Raw genomic sequence first — 18769 nt, forward strand, 5'->3', positions numbered from 1 at the left:
TGCACACAAAAACATTTTCATTACGCTTGTAAGCAATCATTGGAAGGATATAGCGGACGCATAAATTTTATAATACAATAAAGACGGCGTGTTTTGATGCTTAGTTAAGGGTGTCACGTGTGTAATGCAAGTTCATATGCGCGCGTAATCAATGTGTACTTATTTCCACCTGTTTAACTCGCAAACTAGTCATTCCAGCGAAAATGTGTAACGGTCTTTACTCAATCACGCGGTTTAGCGCGCGGTAACAATAATAACCACCAACCGTATTGCCAGAACATAACTTTTCCGACAACGTTGAACTACAGTTGAAATAGCATTAGCATAGAAAATACGAGTATAATTTGATAAAAATGACAAACACACTTTTTGACGCCTTATGCTTGCTAACTCATATAACGGATATTACTTTTTTAGCAAACGTACATTGTGAAATTTTGTTTCGTGTAATTCGAAATGTATCTTTGCTAAAGTGATATAACATGAAAAAAGGTAAGAATGTGAATTCGCACTAAGCGGTATTTTTGAGAATTTGTATTCGACAATGTGTCCCCCTTTTTATAAAAACATCGGATGTGTGTCGGAAATAAATCGGAATGTAAAGCTGCTAGTGTAATTGAAGCTTGTTTTGCTCTATATGATCACCCTGTGCTTATCCAGTTTGTAGTTTTGGGTTTTGGGTTTCGATCCCTGTCCAACTTAAATTAATGCTATATAAACTGAACATTTGTTAGAAAGAAACATATAGCCGAAACAAGTAGACATTTTACTTCTAAACTATTAATTTACATATGAATCAAAATAGTACGTTAAACAAACTAAACATTATTAAATTACAAATAGCAATTTTACTTCTATATTATTTATTTGAATATTAATTAAAATAGTTAGTTCAACAATTCAAGCATGATCAAATGACCACACAGACGGACAGACAGATATGGTCAGGACAAATCATCAGCAAAGCCATACTCAAAATAAAGTCACTACACAAAAGGACACACTTCAACACAAATTGTATCGCAGCGGTGCTTTACATAAACAAGAAATGCGCATTGTGTACCTTATTAACTAAATAGTAAAAATTTAATTATAATATATCTTCTTTTCAGTGTAGTCCGTTGTTCCTTTAATCAAACAAGAACAAGCGATACAAATGATAAATCCTTTTTTTAATAAAAAAATGACAGATAACAATAATGTCCATATACATTGGTTAACAACTAACTGAATTTAATCAGTAGAATAACATTTAAATAAAATATATAGAATTTATACTGTCTATACTATGATTTTCATTATGTACAACATGCCAGAACGCTCTTTTTTTGTTGTTTTAGTAGTTACAATACCTTATTTTAAGTTTAATTGACTAAAGAGGTGTTCAAAAGGAGTCGTCAGAACATAAGAGCGTATGGAACGCTTGGGCAAAAAAGTATACATAAAACAAACTGGTTTTAGTACCGAACGCAGTTGAAAGTAAAAATAATATTTTGTTTTGTTTTGGTATTGTTTGACTTTTGAACACTACCAATTATGATTAAAAAATATTAAAGCATTCAATTGATTATATCCTAGTAATAATAAAACCGGCTTTATGTATCTATCGGTGTAAATGCATAATTATTTTTAGACAATTGTTGGGAACATTCAACCATATTTTATCATTTACACTTGGAAATGCTGACAGTATTCGTATAGAATTGTACAATATCAATTGAATATCCCTGAACTTTGCATTCCCACCTTTGTTCCCGTACTCTTTGTCGTACTTCATATATGAGCTCAAACGTGCCAGTTCTTCCGGGTAACCAGGCCATTTTTGGGAGGCGTGTCCTTAAGGCCTTTCACGATGGAAATGCGCAGTTGAGACAGGTACAGTGGCATGTTTACAATAACCAGTCCCAACACGCCTTGTGCATATATGACAGCATTGTAAATATGACTAGATAAACAGCATGGGCAAATATATATTGTTGCACGAGATAAGCTAGACATGCATTTAGAATACTTGTTTATTTTTACCCAAAATATTACGAGGTGACTTCATACTATACGCAATTATACAAACAGTGTAACTCAAGTAATTAAAATGTATTTTAAACTGTATCATTTTAACAACGTTTTTTAGAATTGAGGTCATAACAAATGGAAATTAAAGATCCTTTGTAATTATCTTGAGTAGATTTACGACAAAAATCTAGTTCTTTGTATACGAATTGGAACACAACGGAAATTATGTAATAATAATTTTGACTAGTCCACAATCCTTAATTACCCACCAGGGTTAACGTAGAGAGATATTAAGGCAAGTCAATTACATCTCATATTTGCTATATGGTTAATGAGACATTAGGTCAATACTGTCATTTTTGTCAGTAACAAATGGCGACATTTTAAAAGAATTGTCTGTACCAAATCAGTTCATTATTTCCATCTTTCTCTAGACCTACCATCAACAATGAAGTTTCCCAGCAGGTACAACTCATCAAAGACATGCCGGAACTGCAGTTTGGGGATGTGGTTGGTGCTGATGGTCTGACCTCCAACGCTGATGAATCTGTCCCTGGGGAACTGCACGTGACAATGGAGGCTATTCCCGTCTAGCACCGCCTTGATTGTCTGCTCCTTACTGAATGCGAGGTAAGTGCATTATTAAGTTAACAAGATGAGGTAATCTGATTGAAATAAGTGTTTAATTAGCGGCTATTTGTAATTAAGGTAATATCAAAGGGTGTTTTTTAATTGAGAGATGATTTTAACTTTTCGGCGTGAGATTCACTAAACTGTTCATGAAGAAAAATACATTTTGATCAAAGTGAGATAAGTTTTTCAAACGTATGGAAGCGTATATAGTACACCCTGATGCTGTGATGATGTCAACATTATATGACGGCATGATATGAAAAAGGTGTCATGGCGTAAAAAATCACACATCGTGTCGACTAAAACTATGACGGCAAGTCATTTTCACAAAAGCATGACGCCAAACATTATGTTATTTGTCGAGTTAGATCATGTCCACCACATATTTTTTTCGGGAAAAGCCGGAAACATTTACGTCGAGACTTTAACTTAATGTCGTTATGGCGAGTAAAATTAAGTGGGAAAAAGCTACAAAACTATGTCGGCATACCATGTTATTTCACAGTAAGTCGATATAAATTAATCCGGCATGACCATATTATTGGGATGTACCATTTACGCTTCCGTAGTATACTAGTGAAATTACCTAGATTATGTCGACCAAATATTTTTTCGGGAAAAGCCGGAAACATATAGGTCGAGACTTAAACTTAAGGAAGCGCAACTGTAATGATTTCCCGCGATTTCTTTGAAGATTGACGAGCCGTTTTACCTGTTTACTTATGGATATCTAATTTACGCAGGTTCTAATGTGAAGTTGTCGTTGCCGAGTGGTTAAGGCGATAGTCTAGACACCATTTGGGATCTTCCCGCGCAGGTTCGAATCCTGCCGACAACGCATACTTTTTGCGATGCGTTTTATTTCTTTTCTAACGTAATTTGATTTAATATAGCATACAAGCTACGTTTATTGTTAAATAGTAAGCCGGTTTTCCAGCAATAACTCAAAAATTGCAATAACTACCTGTATAAACCAAACTATGCATCGAAGTACAAAATTTTCATATTTCATTAGCGCCATGGGCTCGCGAAATCATTGCAATTTCCTCACTTCGCATTGAAATAAATGTTTCATATTCGCTCAGAACAAACAAATATCCTCTATTTATCTTACATATGTGTTATTAATAGAAGCTTTTGTCAAAGTAGATAGTACATATATATTGGCTTGAATTGTGAAATTGAGGCACTTCAGAGTCTGACAGTATAGCCTCTTCCGTTACAGTTAATAGAATTAGATATGTTTGTATGCTAAAAATAATTACTTTGGATAGCTTAATAATACTGCTTTCATTCATACTCATTAGTTTAACATGAAATATTTTGCAATTTGTATGCACTTTCTTCATTTTTTTTAATTAAAACAACGTTATCGCTAAATTGGGTGATTTACTTCTGAAAATCATGCATGTTGCATTTTTATTTTTATTTCAAAAAGTAAACTGTTAATCTGTCTATTTCTTGGTATTTTTTATGTCTATAGTGTATCTATAAAAACTAAGTTCAAAATATTACTTAAATTATACTATGTTTTAATTTTATGACACTTTGTTTATAACAAACCCAAGTTCTTCTTGGCTGAAACCACTCACATTTCATGGCGCTCTTCCATAGATAACAAGTTATAAAAAATAAATGTATGTAATAAAAGTTTAAGCGAAGAAATAAAAACGCGTTGAAAACAGATATTGGATCCCGGCGATATCGTTGATGGTATTTTGATTTCTCGGAAAGAACAAACATTGGCGTTTTAAGAAGAATTATCTGAATGTTAAAAAAAAATATTGTTTTGGTCGTGGTTAGGACGCTCCCCTGCGAAATGATATTCATGAAGTCATGAATTTTTCATACTTTAAAGAATTGTTCATGAACTCTTCTTCATTAATTCTTCACGTCACTTCATGAAGTTTTCTTCATGAAGTGAGGTTTTTCCAATTCATGAAGATATCAAAAATATATCAAGGATTCCCAAAATTCATGAATTATGCATAAAATGTTTTAATTATAAATTAAGAATATATTTGTAATTTAATATTCTTGAACCATCAATGAACAATTCATAAATTATTTTATGAATATTTTATGAATATTTTTTGAATTTAAGATTCTTAAACGACCCATGAATTATTCATAAAATGTTTTAAGAATAAATAAAGAATACTTTTGGAATTTAGTATTCTTAAATCACCAATTAACTATTCATAAGTTATTATATAAATGTTTTATGAATATATTTTGAATTTAAGATTCTTAAACAATCCATGAACTATTCATAAAATGTTTTAAGAATAAATGAAGATTATTTTTGGAATTTAATATTCTTAAACCACCAATGAACTATTCGTAAATCATTAAATGCATGTTTTATGATTTTTTTTAAATTTAAGATTCTTAAACCATCCATGAACTATTCATCAATTATTTTATGAATGTTTCAAGTCATTTAGCAGATCAGGTATTTTTGTCAGAATGAAGGAAACAATTGCGCCATTACTCAGAATAAAATATTATCGTACAGGACCCAAAATCAAACTTGACCCTGCATTTCATAACTATATACATATATGTAATATTGATCATAGTGTAGCCCCGTCAATATTTTACGTTTTCTAATAGTGAGGCGTAACCTTTCTCTTATGGTTTATTTTACTTAAGTTGTGGCACATTACTTGATCAGGTGGTCAGTTGGAAGAAAAATTTGAATGCAGAAAGACGTCTTCAGTCTTTGTTTAGTCGTTCTTCCATGACAGTTATTTGAAAGTAGATACGTTGGTTATAAGGTATGGTTCTTTGTCGATTAATGTTTGAAGTGAACTGCATTCGTATTGTTTTGTATTTCTGGAATGATGTCATGAGTTTCCAAGTTAAATTACATGTTTTCGCGACTGCAGAAATAGCGGCTCAATGGTTCATTCTTCTTATCTTTATTTTTAATACAAGTTGAACTAAATGTCACTTTATATAATATTTGCATGTAAGTAATTTGAGTTCACTCAATACTGACTAAATAAAAAAAGAATATAACAGTATCAGACCGTGTAGTCATGTAGTTTTCTTGTTTAAGTTGAGTTGTGACTTCATTTGTTATATAAATGATTTCAGATCAAACACCTACAGAGCCTTGTGAAAGACGTGACAAGTTGTTTGTACAGAGCAGACTGATCCCATCTAAACTACATTCCTAAACTAAATTTGTTTTCTGTGCTGTATTTAATGTTTGAGTTTTTTAGTGATCAGACTTTTTTGTCTAATGACAAGGCTAATGTAGAGGTTTCACTTCATGAAAACTTCAAGAAGTAAATTTTCATGAAGTTTCAAGAATAATTATATTCATGAATTGTTCAACTTCATGGAGTAAATACTCCTGAACTAAAAATGAGACATTAAAATATTAAAACAAACAAATGCATGAACTCTTCATGAAGTAAAGTTTCATGAACAACGGAGCAAGAAATTCATGAATTCTTCATGAATATCAGATATGTACAGTTTCTTGAATAAAACTTAAATGTTCATACTTCATGAATAATTCATGAATATAAGGGTGTGTAAACTTCTTGAACTGTTCATGAATTCTTCATGGGCATTAAGGATGCATGATATGATGAAGATTTGATGCATTTTCCCCTTGATGAATAGTTCATGAACTCTGTTTTATGAACTTTTCAGGAATAAGTCTCATTTTGTCTTCACATGTTTCCGTGAAAACTTCATTAAGTACCATCATGAATTGTTCATGAAGACAATGCGAATAGTTCATGAAGCATTCTTAAACATTTCGCAGGGGCAACTCCGGTGTTACAGGGGTATGCGTGCATGGGAATTGGTATAATTATTATATAAAACATATTGATCAACCGCTAATACATATACAGATTAAACAGAGTACAAGAACTTAATCGTTGACGAATTTATCAAATATTTGAGTGGATCACAACAATCAGGTAATCGAATGACTATGATGAGACGCATTTTGTATCGTTTGCTTAAAAAATATAAGATAAGTAACCTTTATATCTTGGGTGAGGAACACTTTGGAGGTAGTCTCCCTTTATTACTAGGGTAGTGAGATCTATTTTCGCGGCGCCAATCAAACCAAACAATTGCCCTCGTAATGATGTGTTTATCAAATATATCATGCTGTTCATAGTCGGGACTGAAATTAACACTTACAAATACACGTTTTGGATGGGCATATTAGTTCTTGCGTGTTTAAGTTGTGTAGCCTTTTAAATTGTGTTGATTTTATTATTATTTTCCGATGACATGGCTATTTTAGGCAAGTCTCCTGCTGAAGTCCAATCACATTTAGATAAATTATATGTATACTGCAATGCTTGGGGGCTAAATGTTAACATTTCAAAAACTAAAATAATGGTTTTTCGGAAAAGAGGATGATTAAAAGAAAATGCAGAATGGTCATACAATGGTAATGATATTGAAGTTGTTGATAACTTAAACTATTTAGGCACGGTGTTGAATTATACTGGAAGTTTTAAATTTAACCAAGAACATTTGGTTGGTAAATCCCTTAAAGCATTGAATACATTATTGATAAAATGTCATGACTTTGATATAAAACCAAAAATATTCTGTCAGTTGTTTGACTCCTTTGTGGGTTCTATATTAAATTATGCTTCAGAAGTGTGTGGGGTTTCACAAAGTCAGATGATATTGAACTCATACATTTAAAATTTTGCAAACAAATGCTTCAAGTTAAAATAAATACATGTAATGTTGCTGACTATGGAGAATTAGGTAGATACCCATTGTTTGTAAACAGGTATGTTAAAATTATAAAGTTTTGGTTTAAAATTCTTAACAATTAAAATATTATTATGCAGATTGTTTATAAACAAGCTTTAAACGATTGCAATAAAGGTTATAAAAATTGGGTCACATATGTTAAGAAGATGTTAAATAATTGTTGATATGGTTATGTATATGAAAATCCAAACGTTGTGCAAGTAAATAGTTTTATTAGAGAGTTCAAATGCAGACTTGTTGACAATTTTAAACAATAATGGTATGGTAAAATGAACAACAGTCCTGTATTAGATGTGTATAAATCCTCTTTAGAATACGAAGAATATTTAGACTTACTTCCTAGACGTCTGCGTTAATTTTTTGTAAGATTAAGAGTCTCTGCATATCCACTGAGAATCTAAACTGGCAGATATGCTCAAAACAACATTCCACGAAATGAGCGTTATTGTTTGTGTTGTGATTCCGTTGATTTAGAAGACGAATACCATTTTATATGTATATGCCACTGTTATAGATTTAAGAAAAAGATATATTAGTCGTAAATTTTATATTAACCCATCTTTGTATAAATTCCACAAGTTGTTAGTTTCAAGTGATAGACTAGTAATTTCAAAAGTATGTAAATATATCAAAGAAGCTTTATTCATAAGAAATACATTACTAAATAATACTGTTTGATAGATTTCATCACCCCTCGATATAACTTACGTGTTCTTGACATATATTCTGTTTATTTGTATTTGTATTTTGTAATTAACTTTTATGTTACATAATGTTATGTTATTACTCGTATTCACGTGACAGGAAATAATTTGTAAATTTGAGTTAAAGACGATGTACTGTTGTATAAGTCTGAATAAACTATCTGTCTGTCTGTCTTTAAACACACCAACATGAAAAGCAGATATACACTGTGTCCCTACGATGGGGCTTTAAAAAGTGTGAATTACGATCTGACTAGGATATATCTTTGTGATAAATATTTTAATTCATATTATTTTCTACACCAATAAGAAGTGCCCTTGAATAAATATGGATCAGTTATTGAGTGGCCATACATGATGCCCAAACTATGGTTGAATGGTAAGTCAACTCATAGTTTATATGTTGATTAGAGTGTCAAAATAAAATCAATATTAATTAAGAAAGGATTGGTCCAAGCGTTTATAATCGTCTACAGTTTAAACCTCAAAAGGCATGATCTCTTTTTCCACTTAAAATATACATCAAGGCAGATTTTTTTTGTCGTGAGGAAGGCTGTTAAGTTAGAGATTTTGCCATTATAACTACCATCAGCAGCAAGCACGGTTGATGGCGCATAACATAACTTTTCACTGCTTGTGTCGAAGGTAATTTTGTTTTTTATAAACAAAGTTGTAAGAGCCAATGACAAACAGCAACACACACAGTCAAGCTTTGTAAAGGACAATAATTGGACTTATATTTTATATAAAACACACAATAATCAGCATAATTATTATCATCACCATGACCACCAACATCTTCAGCACTAACACCATTTCCACCATCTAGATGGTGCTTTTTTGTTTTTACTACGATCGGATACAAATCCATATGCAATTCCGATTGATGTTCAACTTTATTTATATAAAACCAAGAACACACAAAGTACATCTAAAGCAAATGTGATCAATAAAAACAAATCAATTAATTTAGCTTCGTCTTACCATTTTTTTTAGAGCTTTAACGCGGCTATAATAATGAACGCAACGAAAATTAGTACCAAGTAAATGTATTTCTAATTTTCTATGCGCATGTGCTATATATGACAATGTGTTGACAAAGTACTACTGAGGTAGACAAGAACATAAGCAGGAATAATTTGACAATCCTACTTTCTTTATCATTTTTGTCTTGTGATCAAGGAAGTTAAAGTTTTGGTATAGATAATCATACTTAAATAAAGGAAGGATTACACAAATACGACCACTGCATCATCATCACAGTGTACATATTATGACAAATAAGTAATGATGAATGTATGATACGTTCACAGTTTGTCAGTGGTCAATACTTGGTAAATACTTTTTCAAATTAATACGAAGAAAACTTCAACACAAGTTTTGTTTTAATGTTACTGATCGTATTAAGATTTCAAGATGTCGATAGTAAAAGCAAGCTACTATACCCTCAAAGTGTATATAAGTACTTCACTTCAAACTCTGTATAACATTAACCGCTTAAGTATACTGTCATTTAATCAGTGTTAATCAATTTTTAATCAAAAGTTTCTCACTGCACGATTGTCAATATTTGTCATACGAGTGAGCCTAAATCAAAACGACAATGTTTTACGAGAGTTTAAAGGCCTAATTTTAAAACTTCTTTATTTTGCCCCCTCTTCATTCACATATATTATATTATCCCTGTTACTGAACTGTAGCCAGGGTTCCTCAACCCTTATCAGGGCAGAAACCCATTTCAAAGTAAGCTGAAAAAATAGTTTATACAGATATTTATACTAATACACTGTATGGAAAATACACATAGTGCGTTATACCTTCTTAAAACTTCTTTGAGGTCGTCTTGTTGTAATGAATAAGGTGTCTGCATAGCGACCGGGTGGTCATGGGTTCGATCCCCACTGTGGTAGCGTTCTTTAGATTTCCCCCAAAAGACACCAAGTGCTGGCTCTAGGCCCAGGAAACCGACTCGACAGCGTTTCAATAAGCCTGATGCTTTCAATTCAATCGAGCTAAAAAATAGGTTAAAACAAAACTAGTCTTTAACGTGATATGCGAAAAAACGGTCTATGGTTTTGTGTGAAAAACTTAAAATACATAATACATAAAGAGAATGTTGATGACACTTATGATTGAGGATTTGTTTTAATGAGATATAAGAATTGTTTCCTGTAATTTGATTGCTTTGTTTGTCGCTTCTTAAGGTTCATGGGGGGGATAAAATTCATTAAAACTTCGCTTTGGTTTTTCTTCATTGAATGTGGTACAATATGGTCAAACTATATATCATTTTAAAGCTAAAGACGGATAGAATAACATAAACACATTTTTGACAGTCAATATTTGTGTGCTTTATTCATATTTTGGTTTAAAACCAATATATGTTTACACTAATTTACAAAATCTCAATCTAAAGTTAGGAAGGATATGCACTACCTTAAGTGGAATAAATACAAAGCTATATACATATACAAGGTCAAGTTAGCAACATTTCACAGAAAATTATTTTCATAAAACAACAAATGAGTTTTTATTCAACTGCCTTTTTTGGATAAATATCCTAAACAAAGTTCAAAAAATAACTAAAACGTAACTACTTTTTAAAAATCCAGGTATGGTGGATAATAAGAGTCACAATTCTATTTCAAAGGCTTAACAATTGTGTTATTTACCTCTCAACCAAATTGCAAATTTTAAACCATCTCAAATTGAAATAGATTGCAGACGACATTTAAAATTGTAAAGGAATAAAAAGAAATTGGCAAACGATTGATTTTATATTTCTATTCCTTCTACCCATTTTGAAAGCGTGGCCATCGCTGTGATCCGTAGAAAAACGTGCAAAACAAATCGGTCGAAACCACGTGCAGTGTTGAGAAAAACGGGTATGTGTATACACATACCTGAGAAAACACAATACTTATTTTGACAGTTGGGTGGCAACTAGTAAAACAACTTTTAACATTAATCAGCAAGAGATCGCACTAAATAATAGAAATGACCACGTAGAGATATCATCACTTACCTTATTACAAATATTATCCAGCTGAAAATTGTCCCCCACACGTCTTTTTTAGATTATTTGTATTGTTTTTCTGGAGCCGAAGTGCATCTCACAGACTATCCATCCAACTTCCGTTGTTTTCACTTTCGTTATTAAAAACTCCGTTTAAAAGAATTATTTCTACTTTTAGATTGTTAAAGCGATGTATTATTATATATTATCTATAGAATAGTATACCGTGATGTATTGAACAGAGTTACGTATCGATCTTTCTATCAGTCTGTAAGCGTACTATTTTATGCGCAATAATATATGTCGTGTGATTCGACAACGATTGTAAACATTGGTGAAATGCTTCTTACATAGTTATTCTTTTGAGTGTTTATGAGGTCTGATCGTGCAGTTTGCAAACATCAACGGAAAGATTACAATCCAATGCATTTGTCATCGTCAACCGTTTGGAATGTCAATTAGGCGATGAGTGAGTTTTTAGCATGTTTCTTTCTATTTTATTGATTTAAAAATGGCCTCCCCCATGGTGATGAAATGACATGTGTTCGAGTTTTGATATTTCTAGATATGTAAACTTTTTTTACTATTTAAGCGTAACTTGCCCTCGTCAATGTCGATATTATTCACTAGTTATATAATTTTCCGCCGAAATACGTGGAATAAACATGATTCAGATTTTTGAAAATAATGTTTATTTTAGTGTTAAAATCGCTTTGTATTTTGATTGATTTTGTGGATGTTATGATACGTTGATGTACAAAATTGGTAGCAGTTTGAAGGAAAAACATCCTTTAAAGCATATATGTATACATTTTCAATGTGGCACTCTTCCTTTAGTCAAATTTGAGTTCAATGCTAGGGGTCCCACATTTTTCAAAATGAAGCCTCTACATGAACCTTAAGCGTCAATCTTTCACAGGACCCCAATATAAGCTATGCTTTCCTCTTTTATTCAGGGATAATTATGGATATTAACAAGTTCAGGGTACAATTTATCCCATTTTCAACGCGACATTGACGGTATAACACCTTATGGAATATACTAGCCTGTATTCAACCTTGTGGGATATATCTGTCGCGTGCACGGACTACTTTTTACTTTACCACTGAATGAATTTTCATAAGAAATAAAGTCGAGAAAACTTTAGCTTCAAAATTATACGACCTTCAACCTTTAAATCTAGTCATATGACATAATTTTTCGCCATCCGTATAATGAATCAGCTTATTGGTGGCGTCATAAAATGACATAATTATTGCGTCATTTTCCCCAATTTTTTTGACGATTTATTATAAACGCGACTTATTGTACATGTATGATATGATAGGAGTACTGTATATCGACATATTTGAATTGTCAATTTATCACATTTTTCTTATTTCGTGTAATGTGCATTGTTTATAATCCATGCATGTACTTTTGACATTTAAGAATGTACAACAAGCCATACAAATATCGCACAATTCATAAATAATCTGCAATATTTGCTTTCCGATTTAATTCACGTTAGGCATAGAGCTGTGTAAAGTATAAGATGGTAAAAATAGCACCAAACTGGAATTCGGAACGTCCCATTTTGTACAGGAGTATTATCCACTCATTTATCTGTTGTGTAATGGAATATTTTCCATTCTTTCTGTATTTATATATTAAATTATTTTCTTGTAAAATAAGGGCATTTACCATAGACAAATAAAACATTGTGCAAGTTTAAACATTATTATGTTTGTATGCAGAAAACTGCAGATGCAACCGTGTTTACCAACGGCTATTATTTGATAAACTACTCCGGTTCATTTTAACAGCAGTAATGTATATAGAGTACATGACGTAGCGTGTGACGAAGAAGAAAGTTTATTAAGTTCTCATTTGAATATAGTGATATGATGGCATAAGGGTCTTTATTTAATTATGTTTAAATTATTATTAAAGACCTTAGATGCAAAATCGTCAATTATTCAGTTAAATGGTTTATTAGATGGATTTTAAAGGATAATTAAAGGTAAGATACTAGTTCGAACGTGTTTTGGTTTTTGTTTGTACTTTTGTCGTTCCCTGTTCTCGGGGAAATTATTTTAACATGGGCGCCATTGATGCATCGGATCTCACACGGCATACTCATAACATTATATTAAAAAAACACGTTCTGCGCGTCCTTAAATTCGTCGTCCGAAGTCGGAAAACGTATTGCCCTGTATATTAAGTCAAATAAAGTGTCAGTCGCTGCAATTTTCTGTTTACTCGTCGAAATTGTCAAGGTCGTCGATGGTGTACATCTATGTTGACATCGACATCATTTTGTCAGGAGCAATCGCCGCCATATTGGATTTTGATCATTTTTTTTCGAAAATAAAATGAATTATAGTAAAGTAAAATCTTCTTTTCGCGGTCGTAATGTGTAACAATTCGCATGCTGCGTAAAATTGAATCGAGGCATATGGTGATATTTTTACTAATTTTACAGTTTGTGTGTGAATTTTTTAAAGACTATTTTGCGTAACAGAACAAATACATTTATATCACTACGCATGGTTACATTCGTTAGATTTTAATCGCTTTTAAGAATGAATTAAAATTATTGTTAAGGTTATTAGATCTATTTATGTTAAATGTCACGTTGAAAAACATCAAATGGGATAAATAGAATACTAGGATTAGCGTTGAATACAGAGAAATTTATGTTGCTCGGCTCGAACACCGAAAGCGCTCGCCAAGGCTCGCGCTCCCGGCGTTCTAAGCCTCGCAACATTAACTTCTCTGTATTCAACGCTTACCTAGTATTCTCTATGTATTGACTAGCTCTGTGCATTCTTTATTTAATCTTATTATTAAACAGCAGTATTGAATTGTTATGTTTTTTATGGAATGTCTGAAACCTGAATGGGTTATCTCCTCAGTGTTTTGATCAATCATTATCTTTTATCTGCATCTATAAATATGTTGTTTTAGTGGACTCATCGCTGTTTCCTCTGCATCCGCGTTTTCATCAATTCAGGCTGATCAATGTTCCGTCCGCAGGATTCGCGGTAATGACTCAAATATATTTAGATGCATAAACATATTTTTGAAAAAAAATGTTGCTTGATTATTTCCTTTATGGTCTGAGATTATTAGGAAAAGGGCCCGCGGCTGATATAAAATTGGAAACACGGCTTATATAGACGAAGTGCTTCAATCGTTATCAGCACATCAGTACATGATATGTCAGGAGGCTTTGAGGCATTGGTGGATACCTGCATTTACAATTCATTCAAATGGATATCCCAACATCTTCTGAATATTGTTAAAAACGACCTTTGACATGGAAAAACTCTTGAAGAGATCATCCTTGTTAAGTTGTTTGATGCAGACTGTTTCATCGACGTTGATCGTGATGACAACCTTACGTTTTGCTGACTATGATATATCTGAATAATATCTTTTTGTTGATAATGTTTTCAGACATTGCATATACTTTGAAATAACGATGTTCAACTGTTTATACATACAGCACCTGATCGGTTGTTATGTTTACTTGAATTTCATAAAATGTAGTTCTAGAAAGCACCTGATAAATAAATATGATCTTTTCCGACTGCTAGTCAAAGACCAACATACAAGTAGCAAGACCCACGTGTTACCGCTTAGAATGAACTTCATTGCAAACGGATCGTTCATTAAGTGAATTATTATATACGACGTCTGAATGGTGATGATCATGTTTACATATTCGATACACTGACACACTATCTAGTATGATTTAAATAATTAGTTTTATGTAAGAAGTTGTGCATTAGAGGTAAACGATTGCATATATGGTATAATGGCATACCCAATTGGTATATATTCCGTCGCCGGATGCTTTACATCGTCGCAAACAACCTTTTTCTCAAACAGACTTTGCTTATTGAGTGATTGTTGATATTAAAGGGACATATCGATGGTCAATATTGTATCTTACTTTTCAATTAAGATAATAAAAAACTTTAAAGGTACAGTCAACCACGACGACGAAGAAAACAAGTTGTAAAATACCGTATTTTTTACAATTATTAGTTTATATTGATTTAAATATCACGACTGGTATATTACATTACTTGAAAAAAAGGTCTTAAGTTTTCATATTTTCAGTATAGTCGGTAATAAATTTTACTGGGTACCGGTACCAGGTAACTACCAGTTAACGCCAGTAGATTGATCATCATCATCAAGTGGTAAACACAGGAGTGCAAATTGTGCAAGCGTAGTGAATTGTATATTTTTTATATATATAATGATCAATCTACTAGCGTTATTTATAGTGTGTATATCGTTATGTCACCTATTTTCGCGATGTACATTCGATTTCACATCGCAAAATTTTATTACCGAATATACTGAAAATATACTGAAAATATGAACTTTTTACTTTTACGATCTCTTACGCCTTATTTTTAATGGAATACAAAAGATGAGAGATCATGTGCCTTTACATGTTTTTCGATACTGACAACAAATGCACTGTTGAACGAGAGGAGCGTCTTAAAAAGGTTTAACGTGCAAAGCCTTAAAATTTGTTCTAATGCGGTGATCCCGATTTTATTGATGAGTTTGTATTTGTGCTTGTGCGGAAAGCTGTACTTTCCCTATCTGGTATGTATGTCCTTGTATTTCCAAATGTGAATGTATTTGTTATTAGTGTTTGGTGTTGTTTTTAAGTGTAGCTGAAGTCAAACACACAAACTAATGGTCGGTTTTCCGGGATCCGTTTACAATTCTCCTTCGCATATTGTTGAAAAAAAGTGTTCAATAATAATAACTTTGTTGCGTTAAAACCTTATCCTTTATCTACGACACTTATGAAGTATAGAGAACTCGGATAGAGTGTTAATCGGATCAGTAGAAGATGCATGAGAATGGGCCATATGCATGTGTTCGTTTTCTCTGGTAGTGTGGTAAGTCTACCAAATTCGAGATTTGCTTGTTTTTTAAAACGTATTTATTTAATTTGTAGATGAATGTTTTCAAACAGGACCATTCGAAAAAAGAAAACATGTAAATATTGGAACACTGTGCTATAACCATCCATCAACATTATTATAATCTGCTATTTTGTAAAACAAATAAGGTTACAGTAGCTTGATAGAAAATATTGTTTGAATGCTAAGGTGTATATAAGGCAAGTACACATTGCCCAAACATAAGAGGGCTAAACATACATCACAACATAAAACAGAAGTAAAGCTTAGGTCACCGCTTCGGAACTGTCAATCCAAAGCATAATTAAAAAATGGGACCTAAACATATTATGTAGCTTTTGTTTCACTCAGGGTTTGTAAATTGCTAATGTTACAAACAAAATGGAGTTTGTTCCTCGTGTGTCAATTGCAACATTGGATGTTTGTATTTACGTCATGTGCACGTGCAAGGATATCGAAGAGAAACACGTAAATTAAATTATAATTAATATCTTATTTTTAGTCGGGCTCGCTCGAAGACACACTAATGTAGAGGTTGTAAGTTTGGTTTATGTTCCTGTGTGCTTGAATTCTTCAGTTGGATTGAACTGTAACTTGATCATATATCATGTAACTTACAAATACATTTTCAAATATTTACATTTTTGGAGAATATGAGCTTAACGTCAAGTTTTTTTTTCACGTCAAGTTGTTTTCTATCGAACAATGTCGATATTTTGGAAACAAGTTGTAAAATCTCATATCTTGTTTATGAAACTTGAATAATCTTAACTTACCACATATGCAATCACTTAGACATTCAACGTTAAGAAATAAAAATTGCAAAAATATCAATTTTGTTTAGCAAATGTTTGTTTGACCAGTCCATATTAAAAAATTACATCGTTATATTGCAACACCGTACTATAATTATTTTCCTTCTTTTCCACCAAAACCTTTATATTTTACTTACCAGCCTATCCGCTTTACATCGATCTGAACAAAATTTCACATAATAGCAGAAAAATGTGCATAGTTTAAATTTGTGAAAAGGCTTTTTGACAAGTTTTTGTAAATATTCATGTTAAATGCGTGATAGACATAGTCATGAAATAATCTCCTTCAAGGGAAACTAACGACTATCGTTCACATTGAAAAATGATCTATTGGGGAAATAAAACTCCTGCAAATACTTTGGAAGCCAAGGTAACACTTTTAGATGAAAGGTAAAATCTGCGTAGTAAGTAGCATGCCCGATCAGTAATTTCATCATTCATCATAACGCTTTTTAACGCCATGACAAAACAAGTTGACTATGTGACCCGTGCTAATTTTTCTTCGCATAAAATGGCGTTATTATAGTTAAAATTGCATGTGCGCGGACCCTCTAGAGGAATAGAGAATATGAAATGAACCGTCCATAACACGCTGATGTTGGTACAAGTTTTCTTCTTGTCATCTGCTATTATGACCTGTTAAAATGTGAGCCGTTTCCTACGAAACATCGATGAAAAAAAATATATATATATTCGAAAATGATTTATATTGGCAATAATGTACAATTATGATATCGAGTACATAATACAAAATACTATTTGCATGAATTGTTTTGTTGTAGTACTAATAATATACAGTCTTTGTGTCAAATATTACTGTCGGTTCATTTCTTCATTTCAGGAGAAGTATTTACGTTCACGATGAAGATATCTGTTTGGGTTTATCTATGGATACCTATTTGCATAACAGGTAGCATATACATCAATATGACCTTCGATATAGATTAGTTTGAGTTCAGTGCCTTTATTCACGTACCGTTATTTACTTATTCCACGAAACAATTAACGAAACAATTAACTTATATAACATGAAATCGCGTTTTGTCTTACTTATGAGAGTAACGAAGATATCCGGAATGATGGATGTTTATGTCAAGTACTGTGATACCTTGAAACGGGCTCAGATGTTATTGAAAGTACTTAAAGATTGTATTTATTGTATTGCATTTTTACAACTGAAAACCATAACCTTTTAACATAACATGAACTTGTATTTCCGCACATAAGGCTGCCCTAATAACTGTAAGACATGTAGAGATATCGATTGGTGCTATACATGTGAAAAAGGATACTATAATCATAATGGTAAATGTTACAAATGTGAGTACACTGGATGTTTATGTAACACCAGATATGAATGTTCTTGCTGCCTAGAAGGTTACTATTTCTCCCAAAATATCCTCCGTGACAACACATGTAGACCTTGCATGACAGCTTCCATATCATGTACTAACGATGACAGTTGCAGTGCATGTAGGCTCGGTTTTTATGGTAGGAGATGTGATATGACGTGTTCACCGGGATGTAGAAACACGTGCGACATATACGGACGGTGTAAATGTTAACCATCATTTACTGATGCATTGTGTGACAGGTGTGTAGCTGGAATTTATAGTGAAAACTGCAGCCAACAGTGTAGCCGGAATTGCAGTGCATGTAGTGATGCAAGCAACTGTATTTCCTGTAGAATAGGATATTATGAGCCTAATTGTCAGCTTCCCTGTCATAGCTCAATGTGTGCGAATGGTGAATGCAATAAACAAAGTGGATTTTGTTCCTCGTGTGTCACTGGCTATACTGGATATTCTTGCAACCAAACATGCTCGACCGGATGTTTGAATGATACGTGTGACCAATTCACTGAGAAATGCACACACACGTGC

This window comes from Dreissena polymorpha, chromosome 14 (assembly GCF_020536995.1).
Source record: "Dreissena polymorpha isolate Duluth1 chromosome 14, UMN_Dpol_1.0, whole genome shotgun sequence".
Lineage (NCBI taxonomy): Eukaryota > Metazoa > Mollusca > Bivalvia > Myida > Dreissenidae > Dreissena > Dreissena polymorpha.